This window comes from Neltuma alba, unplaced genomic scaffold, assembly GCF_004799145.2.
Source record: "Neltuma alba isolate B1F8T4 unplaced genomic scaffold, ASM479914v2 tig00010324_pilon, whole genome shotgun sequence".
Classification (NCBI taxonomy): domain Eukaryota; kingdom Viridiplantae; phylum Streptophyta; class Magnoliopsida; order Fabales; family Fabaceae; genus Neltuma; species Neltuma alba.
In genome coordinates this window covers 617,159-642,689 of record NW_021635235.1, presented here as the reverse complement: position 1 = coordinate 642,689, position 25,531 = coordinate 617,159, and the positions used below count along the sequence as shown (strand labels likewise).

General features: G+C 33.7%; 2 pseudogenes; one reads left to right on the top strand and one right to left on the bottom strand.

Moving 5' to 3' along the window:
• The first annotated feature begins 10,057 nt into the window (after positions 1-10,057).
• LOC114755732 (UDP-glycosyltransferase 88F3-like) lies at positions 10,058-11,757 on the top strand (annotated as a pseudogene).
• A 5,063-nt stretch (positions 11,758-16,820) lies between these two features.
• LOC114755717 (ribonuclease P protein subunit p29-like) lies at positions 16,821-25,079 on the bottom strand (annotated as a pseudogene).
• Positions 25,080-25,531: the final 452 nt, after the last annotated feature.

Here is a 25,531-nt window from a genome sequence, read left to right as displayed (position 1 = left end):
ACATGAAAAACCATGTAGGAATAAGTCAAGAAGCAAATTTTAGGGTTAAAAGGAAACAAGTTCAAAAATAAAGAACAAAGGCGGAAGCTTTAAGGAGCAAGGGTCATATTTAAGTTGTGTTCTTGCTTTTACTTGGTTTGGTTAATGATTTTTGCTGCCCTTTTTGGTGGAATGCCATGCTAGGGTTTGATATTTGTGAAGGAGAAGAAGAGAAACAAAGAGAACTCAAGCTTTTGGAGCAATGTAGCAAGTTGAACCTAACTACTAACATTAACTTGGCATTATTGATTATTGCATGATTAGTTGCTATTATGTGGATGAACTTCCTTGATTGTGATGTGGCTGCTCTTTTCACTTTCTTGCTTTGGCCTTTGCATGATTGAGTTTGCCAAATGATAAGCATGCTAGTTCACCAATAGTAGTTAATGTAGTTATGCATGATGATGATGCTTGTTGATGATATAATTGGTTAATTTGCTATTGGGATTTCAATGAAATCTTATTCCCCAAATACAATCTAACATTTTAAGACCTGAAACATCCAAGGGCAAGCTGCAGATTGAAGGTTAAAATTATGGCATCATACCATAAAAATTCATGGACTTTTGGGTTATGTAATATTATGCTAGGCAGCGTTGTAAACTCACTGACACCACCATCTTTACGTGACATTTTGATTAAGTTCCCAAATGTGTTTAATTACTAAATTTGGCATGTTTGTATATCACATTATGAGCTTCATTTTGATAGCTAACATGTTAAAAATGGCCAACTACACGATTTTTCAAAGTTAAGGTCCAAAATCTGGGAAAAGGGTTTTTGCCTAATAAACAGAGGTGACTTTCACAAAAACCTGATGCTTTTTCCAATGGAATTGGTTCACAAGACTATTTTTTCCTAAAAGAGCATTCAAAGAGATTTTTATAGAATTTTGATCCACTCCATTTTTATTTTTCTAGATTAAGTTATGAATTTTTTAATTTAGGCCAAAAAACTGGATTTTTACCCAATGAACAGTAAAAATCCAAAAATTAGCATTTTTGAGATAGAATTGACCCTAAGACCATCCAATGTGGTCTAAAATGGTCTTAATTGAATCTTAAGATGATACGATAGTAAGATGTAACATTTCCAATAAGAAAGAGTGAAAAAAATGCTTCTTTTATGCCACTGCATGGGCTCAGTTGCTATGGAAGTTCCCTGTGATCTTCTGCTAATTCCTTCAGCGTCATCACTTTTTCCAAACTCAATATCAACATCGTGTAGCTCTTGAAATATACCCTCACTAGTCAAAATCAAAGGAGGACCTCTTTTTTCTTGTTTTCCGTCAAAACAGTTATGTTGTAACCTAAATCTATGTCGTTGATCAAGAAATCATCTATGTCCCATGAAACACCATTTCCAACTATGCAGAAGTTGAATAGACTGCACGTCAAAGTTGCACACTGGACATGTGAGACCGGTATGAACATTCCAACCAAATAATGTTCCGAATCCAAGAAAGTTGTTGATTGTCCACATAAGGGATGCACATAAGTTGAAAAGTTTTTTTTTCATAAGAGTCATAAGTTTGTGTTCTAGAAGTCCACAATTAGTGTAATTCCTTAATCAATGGCTGCAAGTACATGTTAATATCATTACCCAGTGCTCTCCTTCCTGGAATAATCATGGACAATGTGAAGGAACTTTGTTTCATGCACATCCAAGGTGGAAAGTTGTACAGAATCAAGACAACAGGCTAAATGCTATAACTGGTATTGAGATTTCCAAATGGATTAAACCCATTAGTTGATAAAGCAAGACACACATTTCTTGGGTTAGCTACAAAATCTAGAAATTTCAAATCAAAAGCTTTCCATGCCTTTGAATTTCATGGATGTCTTAACTTGCCGTTAGTGTTCTTTTTCACATTATGCCATCTCATGTGCTCTGCAGTCTTGGATGACATATACAATCATTGTAACCACAACTTTAGAGGGAAATATCTTAGAATCTTTGCAGGTTTCTTTTTTTGTTTTTTCCTTTTCATATTGACTTCCACCTAGAGGCTTGACATCGCTTACAAGTGTCCTGATCCGCATCATCTCCCCAATACAACATGCAATCATTTGAACATGCATGAATTTTACTATAATTCAACCCCAACTTGTTGATCATTTTTTTTTTTTGCCTCATAGAATGAATTCGGAATATCCATGTTGGTAGATGTATCACTCAATAATTCAAGCAACATTAACATTGCCTTATCAATAATTCCACATAAACACTTGATGTGATACAATTTAATCAAGAAAGACAATTTAGAATATTTTGCACCTGTGAATAAATTATTTTCCATCATTTATAATCTAATTTATTAAAGTGAACATTTAATTGAAAAATATTTGTACCAGGAAATAAAGGTTTTTCTCCATCATTCATGAGCTCAAAAAAACCTCTAGTGTCGTCATTTCTTGTAAACTCTGGATCTAGACCTTGAACCTCATCATCTTATAAGTTGTCTGCATGCATCCTGAAAGCATCACGCACTGCATCATTGATGGGATCAGGATCTTCTACATGCACTGCTGCCTGAGAATTTGCTGGAGGCAAATTATTATTGCTTCTTTCACCATGTATCGCCCAAAATGTATATCCTAAGAGGAAGGGTTTAACTATTAAGTGCTCCCTAACTATCACCCACGCATGCCACTTCCTAAAGTTGCATTTAGGACATGGACAGATAATATTACCACTTGCACTTGCATAGGCTATAGCAAAATTGAGGAAAGAATCTAAGCCAGCTAAATATTGTGGTGAAGTTCAAGGCATGCCTATCTATGATTTATCTATTGCCATGGAACTTTATAGAAGTTGAGAGATGAAAATAAACTGAGTATGGAAGGGAATTTATAGAGTTTGAAGATTGGATTTTGTAGCAGTTAAATGAAAAAACCATTGCAAATTTTAATATTTGCAGTGTTTTTTTAAAAACCACTGCAAAATTAAAACTTTTGCAACAGTTTATAGAAATAACCGCTGCAAATTCAAAAAATTTGTAATGGTTCAACCACTACAAATAAAAACAGCTACAAAATTCATTTATTTGCAACAATTTTTGTTATAACCGCTGCATATTTAGTTATTTGCAGCAGTTTTCTTAAAATTCGCTACAAATGTGACAATGCAATATTTTTTATATTTAAGCCATGTTTATCGTCTTTTTTCAGAATTTATGTTAATTTCTTTTTTAATATATCTATTAAACTAGACATAATGAAACATTAAAGTTCTACAAAATAAAATCATAGTTATAATAAAATATTTAAATATAAATCTGAAAATGCTAATACAATGAAGTCTATGAGTGGACTTCATCATCATCGCTGTCATCATCACCATCATCATCACCGTCATCATCATCACCTTCTTGTTAACTTGCGCGTTGTCTGGCCTGGTCAACATTAAATGGGGGGCAATGTGCAGGATCAAGAGGAATATTCATATGAGGCATCTGCATGTCTTGCATAGGGCTGCCAGGGTTATATGCACTAAACATCTTCTGAAATATTTTGGATGCAACCACCTCCATTTCTTCCCGTATCTCTTATCGGACCTCCTCTTTCAGCTCTTCTCTCAGCTGCTATAGTCCTAAATCATTACGGGTATTTGTGCCTACCCCTCGTGATGTCACTAATGGGGACTGGGATGATGAAGCCTCACCTCTACACCTGCCATAAATCTTACTGGGCTTGGCACTAAAACCAAGGCCACAGACTCGACTAGGATGCTCGGGTTGATTTATAGCCACCTTGAGGGAAGCCGTTGCATCCACTGAGCCCTGTGACTCGCGAAGTTCAATCTGGTAATGCTTAATTTTACCCTGCCAAATTATATAAAATACATTAGTAGTTAAAATGTTGATTCAGAAATCATACATAAAAATAAGAAAATGTAATCTAATACTTACAATAACGTTCTCAACATTTTACGAGCTAGGAGTGCCATCCCTACACCTGTGAGTTTCAATATACAGATCACCAAAATCGACCTGCCTCTCTTCCCTTCTAGCTCATGCCTCCTACATAGCAACACAAACAATAATTCTATAATTATAGTACAATAATTAATTATTCAAACAATATATAATTATAGTAACTATATTATGCATGCACCATCTCACTCATGGTCACAGCAAAAGTCTTCAATCCATTAGTATAAAAGATCGTTTCGCATGCCCGGCTCCTCTTGTTTCTTCGAGAAACTACCTATATCTCACATGCAAAATAACTAAAACAATTACTTGTAATTTCATACAAATTAATACAAAAATAAAAAATATACAAATTACCATATGCTCAAGTGATCTCCTAAAGTATACAAATTTTCCCCAATCCTCAGTCAGGACGTTCTTTGGCACATCCCTTATCACTTCATCTATTGGTCTTGTCCCATCCGTATTTCTAGCAGTATACAGCCACCCTCTCGTATTCTTCCACGTATCGCCCATTTTTTAAAGAGCATAATTCTTACGGTCATCCATCACAGCAAGTCTTTTCTATACCATCAAAATACAACAAAATTTAAATTTACTTTTAAATTAAATATAATATTTGAACATGACAAATAATACTTGCAGTCACATTATTTACCTTTACAATGTCAGTCCAAATCAAGTTCTTCCTATGCATTTCCATCTTATGCCAGTTCTCATGATATGTGGGAAAATTGACATAACTGTGCCCCAATTTAGCAAGGTATCTGTTAAAAATAGTGCCACCAGCACCAATTGGCTAGTCCATCCTTTCGTCCCACTCTACAAGTATACGATGGTTTGGATCCAACACATATACTTGTCTCATAACCAATGTGGCTTCATATATATGTCCTTCAGGGTATGTAAAGTTAAAGACCATAATTACATTAAATAATTAAATAATTATTAAAAATATAATAATTTTGACATATGCATAATCTGAATGTGAAATCCCCTCCCCTGTGTAGCAAAATGACAAGGGATATTTCGATCCCTCTCCACAACTTCATCAATAAAACTCTCCACTTGTTGTATCATCTTCGCATCAAAATCATCTAAATCTAAATTAATATCTGTGCCCTGCTCATCATCGTCAACATGCGGAGGTGGCAAATGGCCCTCATCATGAGCTCGACCTCGACCTCGATAAGGTGGCTCAAAATATTCCATAGGTGCCTTTCCATGACGTCGAGACATAATTATAACTATATATTAAAAAAATACAAAATTACAATTTAATTAATATCCAATTTAATCAATTAATTACATAATCCAAATTATTAAATAATTATGTAACAAATACATTTTTATAAATTTTATATGAATAATTATTATAAGTACAAATCAATATGTAAAGTACAACAAACTCGAATTATTTATAAATAGTTAATGCTAAACAATTATTTAAATCAATATTGAAATAATTAAATGTTTATAAAATAAATATATAAATTATTACATTAACATATAAAAACAAATGTCTACAGTAATAAAAAAATAATAAATAAATTATAACATTTACTAAAAAATTTTATATGTTCAGTTCTTAAAGCGCACATAACAATCTTTATGGGGGTGTTTGGTACATCTCAAAAGCACTTCTTAAAAGTACTTTTTTGCAAATCGAAACAAACTCCTCCACATATTTACTTCGTATATTGTAAAAGCACTTTTAAAACTATGGTTTTATTTCTATCCAAACACCCCCTATATATATAACAAATTAATTACAATTAATATTACATCAACAATTAATTTAACCAATTCAATTTATATATTCACTACATTTATAATCTATAACTACACAAAATTTAAAAAAATTAATTATGCAGTGATAGTTAAAAATACAAAGATAAATAAATAAACATATTCAAATGTAAATAGATAATTTCTAAACAATAACATAAAATGCATTCTCAATAAAATAAATTTTATATACAAGATCTTAATCAGCTGATACTAAAAATACTAACCTGGAAAAAGATTTTCAGAGTGAGACTCCCCTTAAAACTTGTCAAGATAGGAACTAATGCAAAAAAAAAAACCAAGGACATATAAATATATAAAGAGCCTCCCTAGGGAGGCTCCCAAGGCAAAAATCGAGGCTTTTACTGCGGTTTCTGCCACAGTCTGCGAACCGCTGCAACATTTATAGACGTTCGCAGTCGAATCATTTCTGCAGCTATTTATGTAGCAGTTTTGTAGAACCATTGCAGATTTTGCAGTTGTTACCGCTACAGAATTTGCAGCGGTTATATATAACCACCACAAACTCTCATATTTTGCAGTGGTTATATATAACCGCTGCAAACTCTCATATTTTGCAGCAATTCTATTAGAGCTACTGCAAAATATGCGTAACTTTTGCAGCGGTTAATGAATCACACATACTTGTAGCAACTAACCTAAACAAAATAAACCATCAAACTTACCAGATACTATCAACCAATATCATTGCTAACTCCAATAACCAAACACGATGGTTACTCCATGTGTGATAATGCCTCTGCCTTCTCCCCTACCTTCAACAATGTTGGCAAATTAGTACTTTGTTCGCCTCTCTCACTATAAATACACACTTCTTTCATGCAAGATTCCTCTTGACGCTACCTTACAACAAAATGGAAGCAAGATTGTGTGCTAAAATAGAGAGTATAGAGAAAAGAGTGGGAAGTCATCGATAATGGGGGAAAGTAGACAGGGATAACATTCTTTTTTAAAATTATTGAGGGGCTTTGTTTTCTTTTCACCATCATTCCATATTTTCAATTTAAACCCAATCTACTGAGGCAATTTAGTTTATTCAGGTACCCAATTCACAATTTCATTTATTTAGGAGTATTTTTTTTGCAATTTTTTCAAAAAAATTATCAATTTAAAAAATTTCTTGGTTTATGATTTTGGGATACAAGTGATTTATAAATAGCAACAAAGTAGTACATCCTTCTCAAAATTTAAAGCTTATATATAGGAGCAGAGGGAATATTATATTTACCATCAACTAAGTATGTGGGTTAATATTTGAATATTATACTACCCAAAAAACAACAAAAGAAATTAGATTAGAAAATTGTTCTTGTCACTAACTTAAAATTTTATTGCTAATTTTGGGGATAGTTTATTTCAACTTAACAACAAAAAATTGTGATGAAAATCTTCGTCAATAATTCACAATGGAATGCCTTATAACTTTTTTTTTTTTATAATTATATAATGTCACAGCACCCTGCTCTAATTTTTTCACCTAACTCTAGTCCTTAAGTTTAATTATTTTATTTTTTTGTAAAATTTATATAACATCCAACACACCTCACTTAAGTGTTCAGCGATACGAACAATTGTTTGTGTCATAACTTCGTTTTATGTGACCGTTGTTTCTTAGCTTGGGTACATAAATAAAGTGAAAAAAAAAAATCAAGACAACATAGATTGTAACACAAAAAACAGTTTTTTTTCATTGATGTGGTTAGGCGCACATATACAATAGATAAAAAAAATTTACATAATGGAAAAAAAAAATCCTTCTCTGTTTCCATGTTCAATCAAAAGAGGAATAATATTCAGAGAAGGAGCAATAGGAGGGGGAGAGGAGGAGGGAGAAATAGGATCCTCTATGAGGCCATACCTTGCTGTTGAGTGCTTAGTAGGATAAGGTGATGTGGTAGACTAACTCAATAGTTGCTACTTCATTAAGTAGCTCAGGCGGAGGAGACACCAACATTATTCTCTAGCACGCCACCATGATGATTAGGAGGAGGAAGATCACAACTTTCTAAGAAAGTAATAGAAAAAAAGTTGAGTTTAGAGTTTAAATAAATGATAACATGACATGATGGTCTTTAAAAATTTAGACACGTTACTTAATTAGGTTGAATATATATATATATATATATTGTTTTTCAATTATTTATATTAATGTCTTGGGTGGTTGTGAAGATGTCCGGTGTAAATAATACTCGTTACACTAAACATGTATGGAATCTGTGTAAACACTGTACCAATATTTACAAAAATACTAATGCTCACATTTTTTTATTTGTCGTAACGAACAATGTAAATAAGCTGGTTTAAAAAGAATTTTTTTCTAGCCATGATTATAGTGCCTATATTTTAGAAAATAAAATTATATTTTTTTAATGAAGTTTAGGGACTTCTTTTAAATAGTTAAAGACAAATGATTTGAGTTGCAATGAGTTAAAGATCATAAGCCAAGTTTCAATTTGACTTAAAATTATAAGGATTGACTTACACAAAGTCAATATATGAAAAATAAGTTACAACCAATTTAAAATTATAGAAACTAAAAGATTTATTTTTCAAAAAATACGTATTCAAACATACTATATATGCCAACATGAGTTGTAAAGCTAAGACCAAACGTCTTTGCATTCCGCAAGAATTGTAGCTGCCACAACTTGCTATCTACATTGCATAATCCAACAACGTATGTATAAAGTTAGAAGTTATTACATGTTTCACATACCTTGATTACATAGAAGAAAGCCGGCAATGCTTCTCTATTTGTATTTATAACTCACTTTTAACATATTTGATACAGACTAAGAAAAATCTTACTAAACTTCATTAACTGTGTCCTTTAAACTCTAATAATTTTTTAACTTTATCTCTATTTAATATACATTATACCCTTTGAAAATAAAGTCAATACAATCATAAATGAAAGGTAAAGTTGTATATTTATATGAAAGCTTTTCTTCTTTGCTAAATAAATAGCAAGGAAAAAAATTGAACCAACCGATTCAGACCAGAAACTGGTCAACCGGTCTATGGTCCAATCTGTTTTAACTTAAAAACCGGCTCCAATCAACCTGAAACAGATCGAGATGAATTTGGATAACCTGTAAAAATCGAGCAAACTGTTGGGTTGCGTGGGTTGCCCGGTTGCCCCCTCTTTTTTTTTCAACTTCTTCCTCACTCTTACTGTTCGCCAGAGCCATGAGAAGTCCCGCTGGACAAGCCATGGACACTGCACAGACAAGAGGTAGAAGTAGAGAAGATCATGAAGAAGTTTGTCGCGTCCTACTTTGAAGCATCAAAGTCATTTTCCTTTAAGAAGACTAGAAGATAAGAGAGAAGATAACAGAGAGAATGGGATGGATAAAGTGCAGAGAGGAAAAATGGTAGCGTTTCTTCTTTCTATTTGAGAAAGGAAGAGAAATGAGGAAGGTAGAAAGAAATTTAGCGGAGAACGAGAAACAAAAATGAAGAATGCGTGTCCAAGTAGGTTAATATGCTACTCTAGTGTCTATGCAACTCTACTCCGTCTCCTTGTTGGTTGTTCAAGGAGGAATGGGAAAAGAGCAAGCTGCATCGCAAGGCGTGTTTGGAGAGGAAAATGAGGAGCGGTCACAAGGGAGAGAGAAGAAGAAATGATTCCAAGAAAAAAGAAAGATTTCTGAGGGGGGAAAAAACAAGAAGAAATGGAAAGACAACAAAAATATATATATACTAAGAGTGTTTTGTAATATGAGTACTCATTTATTATCATTCAAATTATATTATTTTAATATGGCTAGTTTGATCTCAATTTGATTTCAATCTAATCCACTAATTTTTAACCTATTGTCTCAATCGATTTAGTATCTGGTCTGATTTTTTATTCTTTGATAAATAGAACCCAAATATTTCTTCTTACTCTACCCGATAAAGGCACCAAATGAGTATCTCATAAGAAATATTCGACACACCAAACCACATGTCGTTTAATGGTAGTTGATAATTGACAAGGCAATAAATAAATCCAATGTCCATCAACAATTGTCAAATAAGTTTAACCAGGTATGTTTAATTATTGATCTTTCATTATATTGCTATCGTAAATATAACTACTTGTGGAATATTTTTGTTTATTGAAATGAATAATCCTATATATATTTTATTAAATTTCTGCCAAAGAGTAGTCCATACACCAAAAAAGCTTGATCTGCAGGTTGCTATCCCCTCTAGTTAGTAAATTTCATTACTTCATGATTTAGTCTTCTCTCTTAGACTCCATTGTACCGTGCTCTCACTCTTTAGTCAGCAAAACGTTGATCTCTACGTTCCAAACATGGAACAAACCATAGTTCTCTATCCTGCACCAGGCATAGGCCATATAGTCTCCATGGTTGAACTTGGCAAGCTCCTTCTTCTTCGCCATTCCCACACCTTCTCCGTCACCATCCTCCTCACCACGGGCTTACTTGACAAACCCTACCTTGATTCTTACATCCGTCGCATCTCTCAGTCCTACCCTTCCATCTCCTTCCGCCGTTTCCCTTTCCTCTCCGTCGAACCGGCCGCCACTCCTCGCAGCCGTGCGGCAACCGCCTTTGAATTCATTCGGCTCAACGACACCAACGTGGCTTCAGCGCTTGAGGAAATCTCGCAAACTTCCAATGTTCGAGCTTTGGTCATCGATCTGTTCTGCACATCAGCAATGAATATAGGTTCTTCTCTTGGGATTCATGTTTACTACTTCTTCACCTCTGGAGCAGCTATTCTTTCTGCTTTCTCGTACTTTCCAAAAATTCATGAGCAAACCACGAAGAGTTTCAAGGATCTCTCCATAGACTTGCGTTTCCCGGCTAACCCCCAGCTTAAGGCCTTTAACATGGTTGAACCATTGCTTGACAGAGACGATCCAGTTTACTTGGACTTCCTATATTTCTGTTCCCATCTTCCTAAATCAAGTGGTATTATTGTTAACACGTTTCAAGAGCTAGAGCCCATAGCCGTTAAGGCTATAGCAGAAGGCGCGTGCTTTCCGGATCCAAAGCAAGCGCCTCCTGTTTACTACATAGGTCCTCTAATTGCAGAGCCTAAATATGGAAACGAAGGAGAAGGAGAAGAAGCAGAAGATCGTGGAAAAAGTCAGAACTGTTTGTCGTGACTTGAGAAGCAGCCGAGCCGAAGCGTGGTTTACTTGTGTTTTGGAAGCCGCGGCTCGATGTCAATAGAACAATTGAAGGAGATCGCTTATGGATTGGAAAAGAGTGGGCAGAGATTCTTGTGGGTGGTGAAGAGGCCACCCATTGATCAGAGAACGAAGCAGACTTTGGACACAACAGGAGAGTTCGATTTGGAATCGATTTTGCCGAGTGGGTTCATGGAGAGAACCAAAGATAGAGGCATGGTGGTGAAGTCGTGGGCCCCACAAGTGGAGGTGCTGGCACAGGAATCTGTCGGCGGGTTCGTGGCCCACTGTGGGTGGAACTCGGTGCTGGAGGCGGTGGTGGCCGGAGTGCCGATGATTGCGTGGCCTCTATACGCCGAGCAGCGCATGAATAGGAATTTGCTGGTGCTTACATGAAGATGGCAATAGGGTTGGAGCACAGAGACGAAGATGGGTTCGTGAAAGGTGACGATTTGGAGGAGAAAGTGAGACAACTGATGGAATCGGAGAAAGGCAGAGAGATGAGAGAGAGAAGCTTGAAGATGAGAAACGTCGCTGAATCCGCAAGTGGTACATTTGGTTCATCCGCAAAATCGTTGAACAAGTTGGTTGAAAGGTGGAATGATTGAAAACTCGAATCATAGTGAAATGAAATTCAGAGTCAAAGAAGTAAGATTTTAATGAATTGAAGGTGGCTTCTTTGTGTTGTTTGACGTGGCTTGCCATTGATATTTGTACACACACACGTATATGCATTTAATTGCTTACCAAACAGAAGAAAGTATGGACTGTTGTCGCCGTTGGAAAGCTTCAGTCATTCCTGAAATGATATTAGCACTAATTACTGCGCGGAGCCCATTATGCATTGAGGAAAGAATAGTGAGATGCATGAATATTTGTAATGGTGTGTGTGTATTTTTGTTGGAAAATCTGCTAGGAAAAGTACCTACATTAGATATCTGATACTATCTTAATAAAATTACTTTTAATAAAAAGATACATGTGCTTAAAAAAAAAATCCTACAATCTACTGATATGCATGTAGATGTTGCTGTAAATCATTTAAAATGTCTTATTGCTTATTTGATCGGATTTATATTTTTTATCTATATATGGAAATTGACATAGAGCTTAACCTTTGTGAAAAATGTATAATTCAAAATGAAAGTATTGTTGAGATGAGATTATACATTCATTTGAAGATTCTTTTTTGTATGCACAGTGTTTTTCAGATCAATCTATTTCGGCTATGTAGGATTGATTTGAACAATTTTTATAGTATAAAACCATTTTTAGCTTTTTAATTTAATTCAAAAAGTTTAAAACTTTGGATGATGATAAACTGAAAAAAATTCTATTAATGTCATCAAAAACATTTTTCGTTTTTATGACCAAATCTCATAGGGACTATCGATTACAATAAAAAAAAAAAGATAAAATTCTATGATCAACCGCAACAAATTGCATCACCTTGACTTGCAGGTGGAGCACTTCATTAGTACATACTTTTAAATATATGACGTCCGATATATGATAATGAGAACACAGTACTGTCACATGATGAGGCAGAGATCTCACGAACCAATAAGTAATTGTTACTAAAGAAATTGTCACGTGTACAAATGCGTCATGATTAACATATTTAATTGCCATTTATTGCTGACTTATTTTAATAAGAGAAAAACCAAACCAATGCGGCTCTCAATGTAAAACCGTCCTATATGTCATTTTAAAAGATTTATGCTCCCACCTCTTGAGATTTTACCTTGCTTTAATTTCAAATGGTGTTGTGTTGATCCGAAACTCTATACAAATCCTAACCCTAAACACCATTTTTATATTATATTTCGTTGTTCTTCCAAAGGAACATCTGGCTGCCAATGACAGACAGCAAGAATGTAACCCCTGTAACATCCGAGTTCCTTGGTGCAAAATTGCTAGTTGATCTCTTGGGTCGCTGAAGAAGATAATAAACGTATGTTGAACATGTTGAAAAATACGAATTATACCCTTGAGATGCTACTAGAAACGAAATAGGGATTGAAGCTTAACATCATGCAACTTTTTATCACCCAGAGCCTTAAGAAGAATGCAAGTGTTCACGACAATATGGAATATGCTTCTCACTTACAACAGGTAGAAACATTTTCAGTCAAAGAAAGCAACCAACGTTCTAACCTAGTAAAAACACCGATCTAACATGGATGACCGGAAAACCAGAACAAGGGAAACCCAGAGAAGAAAGAACGCTGAACCAGTGGCAGACCGAATCGCACCAGCAATAACAGAGAAACCAAGAACTAACCATTCACGCCATAGGACAAGTTGCTGTACGAAGCCTCATAAATTCCAATAAAACCTGACAAGAGACTAAAGAAATCACACAAACACGAAGATCGAATGGATGAGCACCGCCTGAGCAATCAAAGTTTCGGCAATCGTCTCTACAGAGCAGCGCCTCAAAGAGAGGGAGACCTCTCATAGCCCCATGATCTACCAAAACTCGGTTAAAAGTTCCAAGTTTAGGGTACGGACAAAAATTACAGCACCAGAATATTTAGGATGCTCCGAAAATAATTGTAAGTGTTTAAAGCACCCTAACCTGAAAAAATTCAGTTTTATAATATTTTCTATAATATTTTACGGTGCTAGTTTTAATTTTCAAAAAAAATCAAAATCTATATATTAAAAAACAGATTACCCGTTATTTTGAGAATATCATACAAGTATAAAGATATAATTAAATAATAAACAGTTTTTAATAAACAGATGCTTGGAGATATTATGACATCCAAAATACAAAATAATTTCTGTTTTTGACAAAATCTCTATTGAATTAATCATTTTTCATAAAATCTTTAAATCGAACAATAATGACTTTTTTTTTTTCAGCTTAAACAAAACAGCCCTAAATTGCCTTCCAAAAATCAAGATATTACATGAAATTGTACCAAAATTTTTACTTGACCAGTAAGTTATGAATATTAGTTTTTATTTTCTACATGATAATTCAATCCATACAATTAAGATTGAATTAAAGATATAATGCTGTAAATACAACAAGTTCAATCACAGAATAACCCTCATCCGCCCAATGAATCATAAGCCAGTGTCCCAGACAGTTCAATCACTACGCTGATTCGGATGATAGATTGCTCCACAAAAGATTAAACCTTGAGGGTCTTATGATTCTTTTCTTCCCTGGACTCACTATTGATTGTAAACTCTTCCATTTTTCTCTTCTCAACTGCACGTATGCAATTGTAATATTAGCATACGAGTCATAGAAGTTTAGTAGCACCAACTTAACAATTCCATTTAAAACTCATCAGTACAGATGAATTGATTCCAATACTTTTACGAGTAGTTTCATTCCAAAAGAGGGAAGAAAAACCAAAAATGCATTTCACGGTAGAGGGGATGTTTGGCAAACCATCAAAAAAGCACTTTTAGATCCCAAACCATGGTTTGAACCCAAAACTATCCAAACACTCTTACGTTTTTTGGGAAACTATGGTTTGGACCACAATCACCGTTTCAACATCCTAAACTGTGATTTTGAAAAAAATGAAAAAATTTTGCTTCCGAGGATAAAAACTAGTCCTAGGACAATTATTATGAGGGCCAGAAGGCTTGAAACTCCGAAGTGGTCCATGATTGGGGTCGCTAACACGTAGACAAACAAGCGCATGGGTAAGTATGGAGGAACATTTCCGACTTTCAAAACCAGCTGACATTGTTTCATGCTTTACAATAATCATTATATCAGCATTTCATGTTTATAATCTTTGAAGTAAAATAATATTTTTTGTTGGCAAAACAATATTCATTTTTCTGAAAACATAGTTAATCTTATATTTTATAAGTATTTATACACATACTAACAATTAATTAATTATACCTTTTATATATCAGTTATTATGTTGGCAAAAAAAATTATGAGCAAATTTATTACTTCAAATGAAAATATAAATTAAAATATATCTTTTATGTAATTATCATATAACTTATATACTTTTTGATAATTTGTACCTAAAAGAAGTGCTTCTGATAACAACTATCCAAACACTCATTTTATCAAAATTACTTTTTTCCCAAAAGTTATTCTTTTAAAATCTATTCCCAAAATCATTTTTTTTACCAGGAGTTATTTTTCAAACTATGGTTTATATTTATCCAAACACTTCCAGAGACTATTTGACTATAATTTCAATACAATCATGGGCAAGCCCTGGAGAACAAAGAACCACTCACTGAACAATGTCTACAGTTTGAACAACAAAGGTGGGGAAATTTGGTCATACCCTGTAGGAAGACTTTTTCTCTGCACTAATAAAAATAAGATATGCAATATTTATTACATTTCTATTACTACCACCAGTCCTATTTATAAGACCTCGTTTGTAGAGTTTACAAACGAGGACTTATAAATAGGACCGGAGGTAGTATTAATTTTTCTTTGGTAATGTATCTCTATTTGTATTACTTTAAAGTAGCCTTTTTTATTGCTTGTTTAGTTCAGAGATATAAAGAAAATGTCTCATCAATAATGATTATGTTTCGGATTTGCTTTTCCTTTCTATCAGATCTATGGTGCGCACCAAATGACCTCTATATTTATGATAGAGAATTAGGTGGGAAAAAAAAAAGAATAATTGAAATGATCAACTAAATTTTGATCCGTATGCAAATATTCTCTAGTCTACAATGTTCAAAACCAGAAAACACCACCCTCAAACCGTCACTCTTCATGATTTAAACCTTTCTATATGTTTCTTTTTCTTTAATTCTGTTAATGGAGATGTCACATCAAACTCTCACACAAGACACTTATCAGTGTGTTCTTTTCTTGAATAATCTTTCATATAGAATAAGAAAAAAAAAATTAAAATAAAAGAGATAATATCCAAATACTTATGGTTTTAACCAATTTTAAACCAAGTCCTTCTAGTTATTTTTTTTTCTTTTTTATCAAATCTTTATACTTTGGAATGTTTTTAATTAGGTCCTTCAAATTTTTTGTTCTTTATTTTATAAATTCCAATAATATTCGTCTATAAATATAAAATAGTATAATATTATTTGATATTAGTCTATAAACAATAATATTCTATAAATAATAAATTATTATAATAATTTTATTTTAATATTCTTTTAATTTTTAAATTAACATATATTTATATAGTTTATTTTATAATTATAAATTTTATTTATTTTTATAATTATAAAATTCGAATGATATTAATATAATTTATTAAAAAAATATAGTTGTAATTAATTTATAATTAATTAATTATTTGAATTAATTAATAATTGCTAATTAATTATAATACTTATTTTTCAATAAATAACTATTAACTTAAATTTATTATTAATATTTTATATTTCAATATTATATGTTTAATTAATTTTAAATTAAATTAACAAAACACAGGTACGATTAAAACTTAAGTGAAAATACGAGGATCTGATAAAAAGAAAAATAAATATAAGGACCTAATTTAAAAACATATGAAAGCATAAGGACCTAGTAAAAAGAAACAAAAAAACCTATAAAGACCTTATTTAAAATTGATTGAAATTATAAGAATTTGCACATTAATTATCACAATGAATACTTAAATTTATCTACAGTGTTAACAATCAAACACAGTGTTACAGTCAGGCTTGTCTCAAGTTACGAACACATTCTTCCAGAAGCACACAAAGTTCCAAAATGTTTTGCAGAGTTAAGGTTGGTGTAAGTGAATCTCTCTATCCAATAAGCTGGTATCGTCAGTGCCTAAAGCATGTAAGTTTCAAAGTGTGGAACAAAATTTAGATTCACTGTCTCCACTGTCACAAGTCACTGGTGGCTTAAAAGGTTAAATTCCTAATTCTATTGTCTATATCTCCTTCTTTTTTTTTTTTGGTCTATCTCTCAAACTTATTTATACCTAAGCGTTCACACTTCAGAGAATGAATATACTTTTCATAGCTTCAATATATTACCTGAAATCAGAATATCACGATCCCAACTTTCTTGAAGCAAGTTTGTCCCCATAAAGAGTGACTTTCCAGCAATCAACACTAAATACAAATACCGAAATCCTTTTTGGAATAACTGCAAGTTGACAAACAGAAGAAAGGGAAACGTTAGAATTAAATGTAATTAATAAGATAGATTGTATAAACTTTAGCCCCACAATGCTCCTTTTTTCTATTGTAGAGTTTTTACTTGTTACAAAAATACCAAGTCAAGCTCTAGCCCTTTTCAGTAGTTTTCTCCCTTTCTTCAATCTCCACGGGAAAATCACCTCAACGTTGTAGAATTTAGTCTTATATATTTCGAGTATATTATTCTGTCTGGGAATTGCTGGGGCTTTTCCATTTAAGTAGGGTACACGAAAAATTGGCATGTCAAATAAAACATCCAAGTATTGGTAGTTTAATCATTTTAAAATTAGTCAAAATCAATCTTGTCCATGCATTGCAGTAGAAACATATAAAAAGATTTTGTTCACCATTCCCAGTAAAGGTGATCTTAGCACTTCTGGTCCTCAAAAACATAACTCAAAAGAGAACATTTCAATCTAAGCAAACATTTTCATATCATGGTTAATCCCAAAGATGCATTTTCCATGCTTATGACTTACATTTCATTTGAAAATACACAGCACTATTATACATATTGACAATCTACAATTGTGAAAGAAAAGCATGAGTAAATTTATGGAAAGATCAAAATAGAGACATGCCTCGGAAAGATTCATTTGTGCTACATTCACAATTATGAAATTTGCAAAGCTTGTGATGCAACCAATACCTAGGAAGCGTAGTTGGTTTAAGTAGAAAGACAGAACTATTCGATAACTTCCCTGAAAATATAATCTGAATTTTTCTTTTTTTTGACCGGCGAAAATATAATCTGAATACACCAAGCTTGTTACAAAGATTGCAACCCTTGAGAATGAAAGAATTCCATGGAAACGTAATAGAATAGGAAAATAATTCATTTTAAAAAAGTTTAATAATAAGAATTAGCTAATGACATTAATAAGCCAGTACTCTGCCTATGACAATATATTATCAACATAGTGCCTTTTCTACATGAGGCAGCAGTGAAAGGCTAAAAGCTGACCTAGAGTATACAAAAAAGTAAAAGGGTTTCAAAATGGCGAGTTGCAAAACATAAGTTAGCCAAGTTAGAGCATCACCAAGGAAGACATAAAAACAAGACTGCTGAAATAATGTATCAAACACTGCCATAATAGTAGGTTAAGAGTATTGCTAAGAGGAGGTGAACAAGGTTGCATAAGGGAAGGGAGTGGAGAGATGCACAACTAGAGAAAAGAACCACTGGGATAACGTGAAAGTGGGAAGAGTAGTTGGAGTATGAAGTCAGAGAAAAGTGCCATCATTATGATGCTTGATGAGAATGGTAGCCGGAATGATGCGCAACCAAGGAAAAATGGCTACAACAAGGCACAGTAAGATAGACAAAGAACAACCAACATAAGTGGCTAGAGGATTATCAGAAAAGTGACTGAAGTTTTGCTTAGGAAAAAAAAAAATGGTCAGCATGGAAAAAGCCCTGGAGTTGATAAAGGCCAAAGAATCAATCAGAAAGTAGCTGGGTTACCCCTGCAGATGGTGGCTGGGCATGTACCAGATGAGTGACCGTAGAGCTGCCAAAATGGCGGCCCAAAGGCCAAAACTCCCTCAAATAAGTCAGCAAGGCCCTGACCAAACTATAAACCGCTGTTGGCTCTCTTATATCTTCCCCTATGTGTTATAATAGGATGCAAAGAATAAAACATAGAAAGTTAAAAGCTTTGGAAAGCCTAGAAATGAAAGGTTTGTATTACATATATTCATGACAGAATAAGGGTTCTATGACTTTAACATACAACCAATGTGGGGCTTATGTAGTGCCTTTAAATAAGAAAGAAATGGAAAGCCTGTAAAATATATGGGAATGAGACGCATCAGTTGAGTTCAAGATAACTCAAAATGGCGGAAGGATTACCTTGAAATTTGTTACCTTCCGTAATTACCCCAAAAGCTTCTGCAGTTTCACGAATCACTATGCCACAAACTCCAGTAAGAGAAGTTACCTTACACTCCACAACTGCAGAGCATAAACGGAAGCATTAAAGGGAGTGATATTCAAAAGATAAAAATATAGCTATAGTGGAGGTGCAGGCTAAGACGATATTACTCAATATTTTATCATAGGAGTCTTCCAAAATAAAAAAATCTTTTAGTGAACTACTAGAACTAAATAAGTCGATCCACTAATCAGGAGTAACGGTGACCAAAAAGAATCGGAGAAATGACTTTTTTTCTTGATGTAAAATAGATTTTTAAAAAAAAAAAAAAAACAATTTCGATCTTAACATAGCTTTAAAGATACAAAATACTTAAATATATTTTGCAGAAGTTCTAATGATTAATTTTTAATTCAGGATTTATAGACTATGAAACTGATAGAGTATCGTACATCATGGGATTGTGGGTGAAAGTGGAGGAACTTTGTGGATCCGTTTGTTATATTTTTAGGAGTTGTCAATTTATAAAGAGATATTATTTATAAATATCTCAATTAGGATTTGGTTAGGATGTAGTCGGTTATTTCTAATTTATTTATTATTACTTAACATCTGTTTTTATATTATAAATAAAGCAGAAGCTAGTAGAGATGGGCAGAGAGTAGATTTTGAGATTCATTGTGTAATTTTGGGAGATTCTACTTAGGGTTATTAGGAGTATGAGTTTAAGATCCTTGCTTTTCTTCTACTAAAGATTGTCCTCTATATTAATTTCTGTAGTTAGATTCTAATTTCATATTTTAATAAACACTTTTTCTTCCTTCCTCCTTGCTACCTATCTAGAATCCTATCAGAAACTTTCGTCTAGGCTTGAGTACTGACAGACCTAGAGGTAAAGACTTTTTGGGCATGGGCGAACCCTCCTTGCCCCCATGTGAATCTTTCACTTGGTCTGAGGCAATCTTGATACTTGAGTGAGGTCAAGGTGAAGAGAGGGTTAAAAATCAGGGGTCCCCTCCTTAGAGAGGCAAGGCTAACTCCTGGTCCATAGCCTAAACAACATAAGATCATCCTTGCTTTTGTACTCACACAGTAAACATCATTAGCGGTTTTGAACACAATGTAGGTCTTGATAAATCTTAGTTCTTCAAAAAAAGCAACTTTAACCCGCCTTTTGATGTACATTGATGGCCTATGTACATACTAACACCTCAGCAGCTTCTGAGAGAATGAATATTATTGTTAATCAGTCAACATAACTTCCCATCAACAGAACACCATAATAAATTTAGAAAGATATTGACATGGTTCAATATGAGATAAACAAGATCATGTATTTCAGCATATTTCGGCATTTCTGATGAACAGACGTGTGTATACAATTAAAAGTAATAATCCAATGCAAAATAAGCAAGGCAAGTGTTCTCAAACCTAGAATGATGGCACCATGTAGATCTGCATCAAGAAGACATTGAGCCACTTGATTCTTCCTGAAAAATGGACATGTTCATAGTTATAAGAACCACCAGAGAGATAAATTATAAATTTTAGGAACAATGCATGTGAAATTAGTTAATGACGAAAATAGAAATAACTACCCAGTAGCATTGAGAAGTTGTTGCATGTAACCTTTCCATAATTTATGCATTGGCCTGAAAATATCAAATCTGTAATTCAAGTGGCAGTAATTAGAGAATGATGATGATGATTATTCATAAGTTGTTGAACTGATTGCTTGTCCTCAACAGGAAACTACAAGCGACAAAAAGGAATACAGAAAAGTATATATGAAACCCCACCAACATAATACCACATTCCACGATTACAGCCCTAAGGGTATACTAAAACCTAGAAGGGATGAATGATTGTCCAAATGAGCAGTTTAGAAAAGATAAACTTACTGATGGAGCTCTCGAGGAAGGTCCAATGTACCATGCTTTTTGTGCTGCTTCATAGACATGTGTTTCTTGGATCGTTTTGAATGAACTCGCAAAGCCCTAGTACGAGAACCAAAAGATGCCCCACATCTTTGTACAAGATTATCAAGAAGGATCCAGTTATCGATTTTCATGCTTTTTGATCCTTGCATGTACTTTGACGCTGAATCTCCCTTTTGAAGAAGCTCATGCAATATGCTATTTACTGAACTTTCTCTGCCAGATGAAAACTGCATGAACTAAGTCAGGAAAAAGAAGGGGGGGGGGACATGGAAGTGGGAGTTCATTTTTGACATGTGAAGACAAGAAATTATCAAAATTTCAGGCTAGTACTAGCAGAGTATATGACCATTTTTCATGATAAAACCCCCAGGCCGGGGGGGTGGGGGTGTTATCCTTGAAATATGAAGATAAAGAAAGCTAAGCGTCTTTGGTTTAGTCCTAACCCTTGAATTGCAATCTTACAGTTTATCCAGAGACATTAAAAGGATTTCTGAAATCCTTAATTAAAATTTTCATTTAACAATTATTTATTGGTGTTAAGACGAAAGTTCATTACACAATGTTACATAGTGAAAGTTTGAAATCTTTTATTCCCTTTTGAACGAATGGGAATTTCTTCTAAATTGTTTGAGCTGCTTTTCTTAACCTTGACACATGGGGTCCAAGAAAAAGGGATACCTCTTCTTTAGTTGCTAGGAGATTTTCATGTACAGTTTGAGAGAACTGTGCATAAGCTGGAGTATCTTCTTCATTGCCTGCAAAATAAACCTACTTGTTTCTTTTGTTCTATACAAATAGAAAATCTATAGCATATATATAGACACACTGACATACACACAGAGAATCATCCGCGTGTGCATGTGTTCATATGCATGTATATAATGCATGTTTAAATATATTGACACATCTATATGCATATATAGGCGCTTGTGTGTTTGTTGTACACATAAGTATGTATATGTGCGCACAAGCCCATGTGGAAAGGTAGCATTGTATAGATTCTTAAGTACCTTGTAAAGTAGCCTGCCCAGAGAAAGTGAAATTCCCTATACAAACAAGATTAAGCAAATTATTAGATGAACAAACCAGAACAAATCCCAAAATTTTTGCCACCATAGCAAGATGCATATGAAACAAAAAGTGAGAAAACATGTCTTCCAACACAAGATTAAGCAAATTATTAAATGAACAAACCAGAACCAATCCCAAAATTTTTGCCGCCATAGCAACATGCATATGAAATAAAAAGTGAGAAAACAAGTCTTCCAACACAAACTATACATAATGAGGACTAGTTATGCTCTACGAAATTTATATATGGATTTCAATTCATGATCACAATATTAAATTCATCATTAAACCAAGGAATCAAATATCTGACATAGTGTAACTGTAAGTGGCATCTTTTGTCCACTAGAAGAAACCATATATTACAGCTCTCTTGGATACCGAAAGTAATCTTATAAATATCAAAATAGAATAAGGACTTTTCTTGATTTTGGGAGATATAAATCTATATCACCCTCAATTTTTAAATAACAAAACTATTGGAGGACCTTAACATGTGCATTTAAGCATGGAATTAGTGCACATTTTATGAGGAAGAGAGAATTTCAACCAAATATAAGTGCTTAACTTGAAATATAGTGAGGCTGAGGTAGCATAGTCAAAAAGTGACCACCAAGATTATATTCTAAATGTTTAACAAAAATATGGGGAACATTGTAAAGAGGAAAAGACAAAAGCATGAAAACTGAAAGTTGAAACACCTTTCTTGGAAGATGTGCTCAAGGGAGTCGTGTCCAACGAACCACATAAAAGCAATGAGGAATCAGAGGTATAACTTGCAGTATGATGTTGTTTCCCAACTCCTTTTACATTCGTTTTGCCTTTTTTCTGTTGTGTGAGAAGCTCAGCTTTCGCAACAGCAAGCCTCCTCTCCAATGCCTCCAATGTCCGTTTCCTTGAGTCTTGGGTGCTTGACTCTGCAGCCATGGACACCCTTCTTGCTATACGAACAAGAATAGAAAAGGCATTAATATGTAATCAAAATATGCTTGAAGCAGTCAAGGAGTTCGTCAAAAAAAAGCATCGTACATGAAAAATACAAGATCATACTATCAAACTGTAAACACAACAAGAATGCAAAGTCATATGGAGTATGGACATATAGAGAAAACCAAATAAGAAACCAAAGATAAAAACCATTAAGTCCTTAATACACAGCATCTTTCCTATTTTTGCTCCCGAAGACAAGAATTATCCATCCATTAATAGAGAACAGTGAATGGCAGAAAGCCAAAAAGTCCTCATGAGCAAACAGAACTAGAGGTAATATAATATGAACAAAAGAGCACAATATGATTGCTAAACAGAGCACCAAAATCCCCGGGAAAATTAATCAACAAACCTAGCAAATACACCATGAACTGAATAGGCAAGAAAGAACCCACAATCCAAAAAACCCAATCTTAGAAAGTGAAGTACAGTGGCCTAACCATATAAACCAAGCCAAAGAAATGCTAATCGCACAGAGATCAGCCCATATCATCACACAGAAAATTACTTCTTCAACCGGCAAAAAAGCTTCCTCCGTAACCTCATTTAATAATTTCATCACACAGAAAATTACTACTTTGCATATGTAAGTTTTCAAATCAGATTTCTCAACACACCCAGGAAGGACCGAAAGAAGGCAAAAAGCTTCCTCCGACACCTCATTTAATCATCTTTCTAAAAGATAACTTGAGGAGAGGGAAATTATATAGAATATTTGTTTTAAGAGATTACTAAAATTACTGAAATACAAATTGCTTAGTTTTCTATTATTTTGAAAAAGGTTAAACAGAGGTTGTTGAGACCTCATTTTATCTGTAAAACTCGTAATGCAACGTAATACAACTTAAGCAATGTTGGACAAAACCTGGTGACAAACAGCTTCACAAGGTAACTCTGAAAGCTAAATTCAAAATATTGAATAGGAAAGATGTTTACATGCTTGCAGTATTTTATAATTCGATTGTGACCGTGTTATCATATCTCATAAAATTCCAAACAGATTATACCCCTGACAAAGGATTATGCAAAAGTAAAGTTCTCCCTCTAGTCCTTCTTGTATTTCATTCATGAACATAGCTGATTCAGTAACTGGCACAGCGTACCAATTAACATATTTCTTCAAGTTCCAAAACATGAAAGAAAAGAGGAAGATGCTCAGTATAAGATGAGGTGTACAAGTGAAAAAAGACCACATTCATTTTTCATCACTATGCTCAGAGCTCCACAGTGAAACAGATTTGCAAAATTAAAAAAATACAAAGAAAGGTAAGACAACGGAACCTGGGATAAATACGGCGGCGTCGTCGGTGGCCGTTGGAGGTGCACCAGGCAACGGTGGCGACGACTAAGCACTAAGGCACCGACCACGATGAAGCAGGGAGACGCAAGAAGGGGGAGAGACCGGGAAGCAGAGAGGGAAGGGGGTTTCCGCCTCTACCTAAAGGTGTTCATGAAGCCCAGTTGCCCGCAATACCCGTCTAAACCCATAAAAAAATACCCAATCAGCCCTAAAAAAACTGGTCCAAAAGAATTATTGGACATGTTCAGATTAGGCAAATTGTTGAACAGAACTGGGCATCGAGCATGGTATATTTCCCTACTCATTTGACCCTGTCCACAATAATATATATAATTTTATTTACATATATTTTATTTGCATCATATTTATTTCCTGAATCAAACATATTGTTGCATCAATATTCAGTATTCATTATACTTATTTATTTTTGAGTGATTTTAGGAGTTAGAAACTAGAAAAACAATTAAGTTTAATAAAATATACAAACAATATTTTTTTTGTCATAGTCCACTCCTCCTAGCTACTACAAAAAATAGTTTCATAGTATATTAATTATTAATAACAAAATTAAGGCCAAGTTGCCATTTTAATATAAAGTTACATTAAATTATTTAAAAGGATATAAATAATTAGTTAATTAATGTAGTATATTAAGTTATTGGGCATGAAAGCCCGCCCAGCCCAGCTCGTATTTGCCCAGCCCGAACTTAATAAGGCTTTTCATGGGTAGGGCTGGGCAACGGCTGCATTTTCCATCCCGTTCATTCTTCAGGCTAGGCATCAGGCAAGAGTCCTGCCCTGCCCATGTGCAGCCCTACAATCTACCCTTACCACACACTTCTACCCCCGAAACAGCAAAACCATACCGTTTTAGAATGTGTTTGGATTAGTAGTGGTAGAAGTAATTTTTTTTAATCTGATTTTCACAGAAGTCAGATTGGATAAAAGTCAAATAGTATAATGTGATTTGTGTTTAGATTGTGTTTTGTAAAAAAGCCAGTTTGAAAAGCTTGAAAAGCTTAAACTTGTTTGGATAATTAATAGAAAAATAAGTTTAGATGCATAATGACTTAAAAGGACAAAAATTTTATTAAGTAATACATATATAATATTATATAATAATATGACCATTTTAAAAGAAGTATTAAAAATAAAATTATTAAAAATAAAGAAATTTAATTTATTGTTAGGAAGAAATAAAAAAATACTAAAATACTTATAAATATAAATATATATATATATATATATATATAAAATAGTGGCATACGCTGCGCCTCTTCTCATTTTTTGACT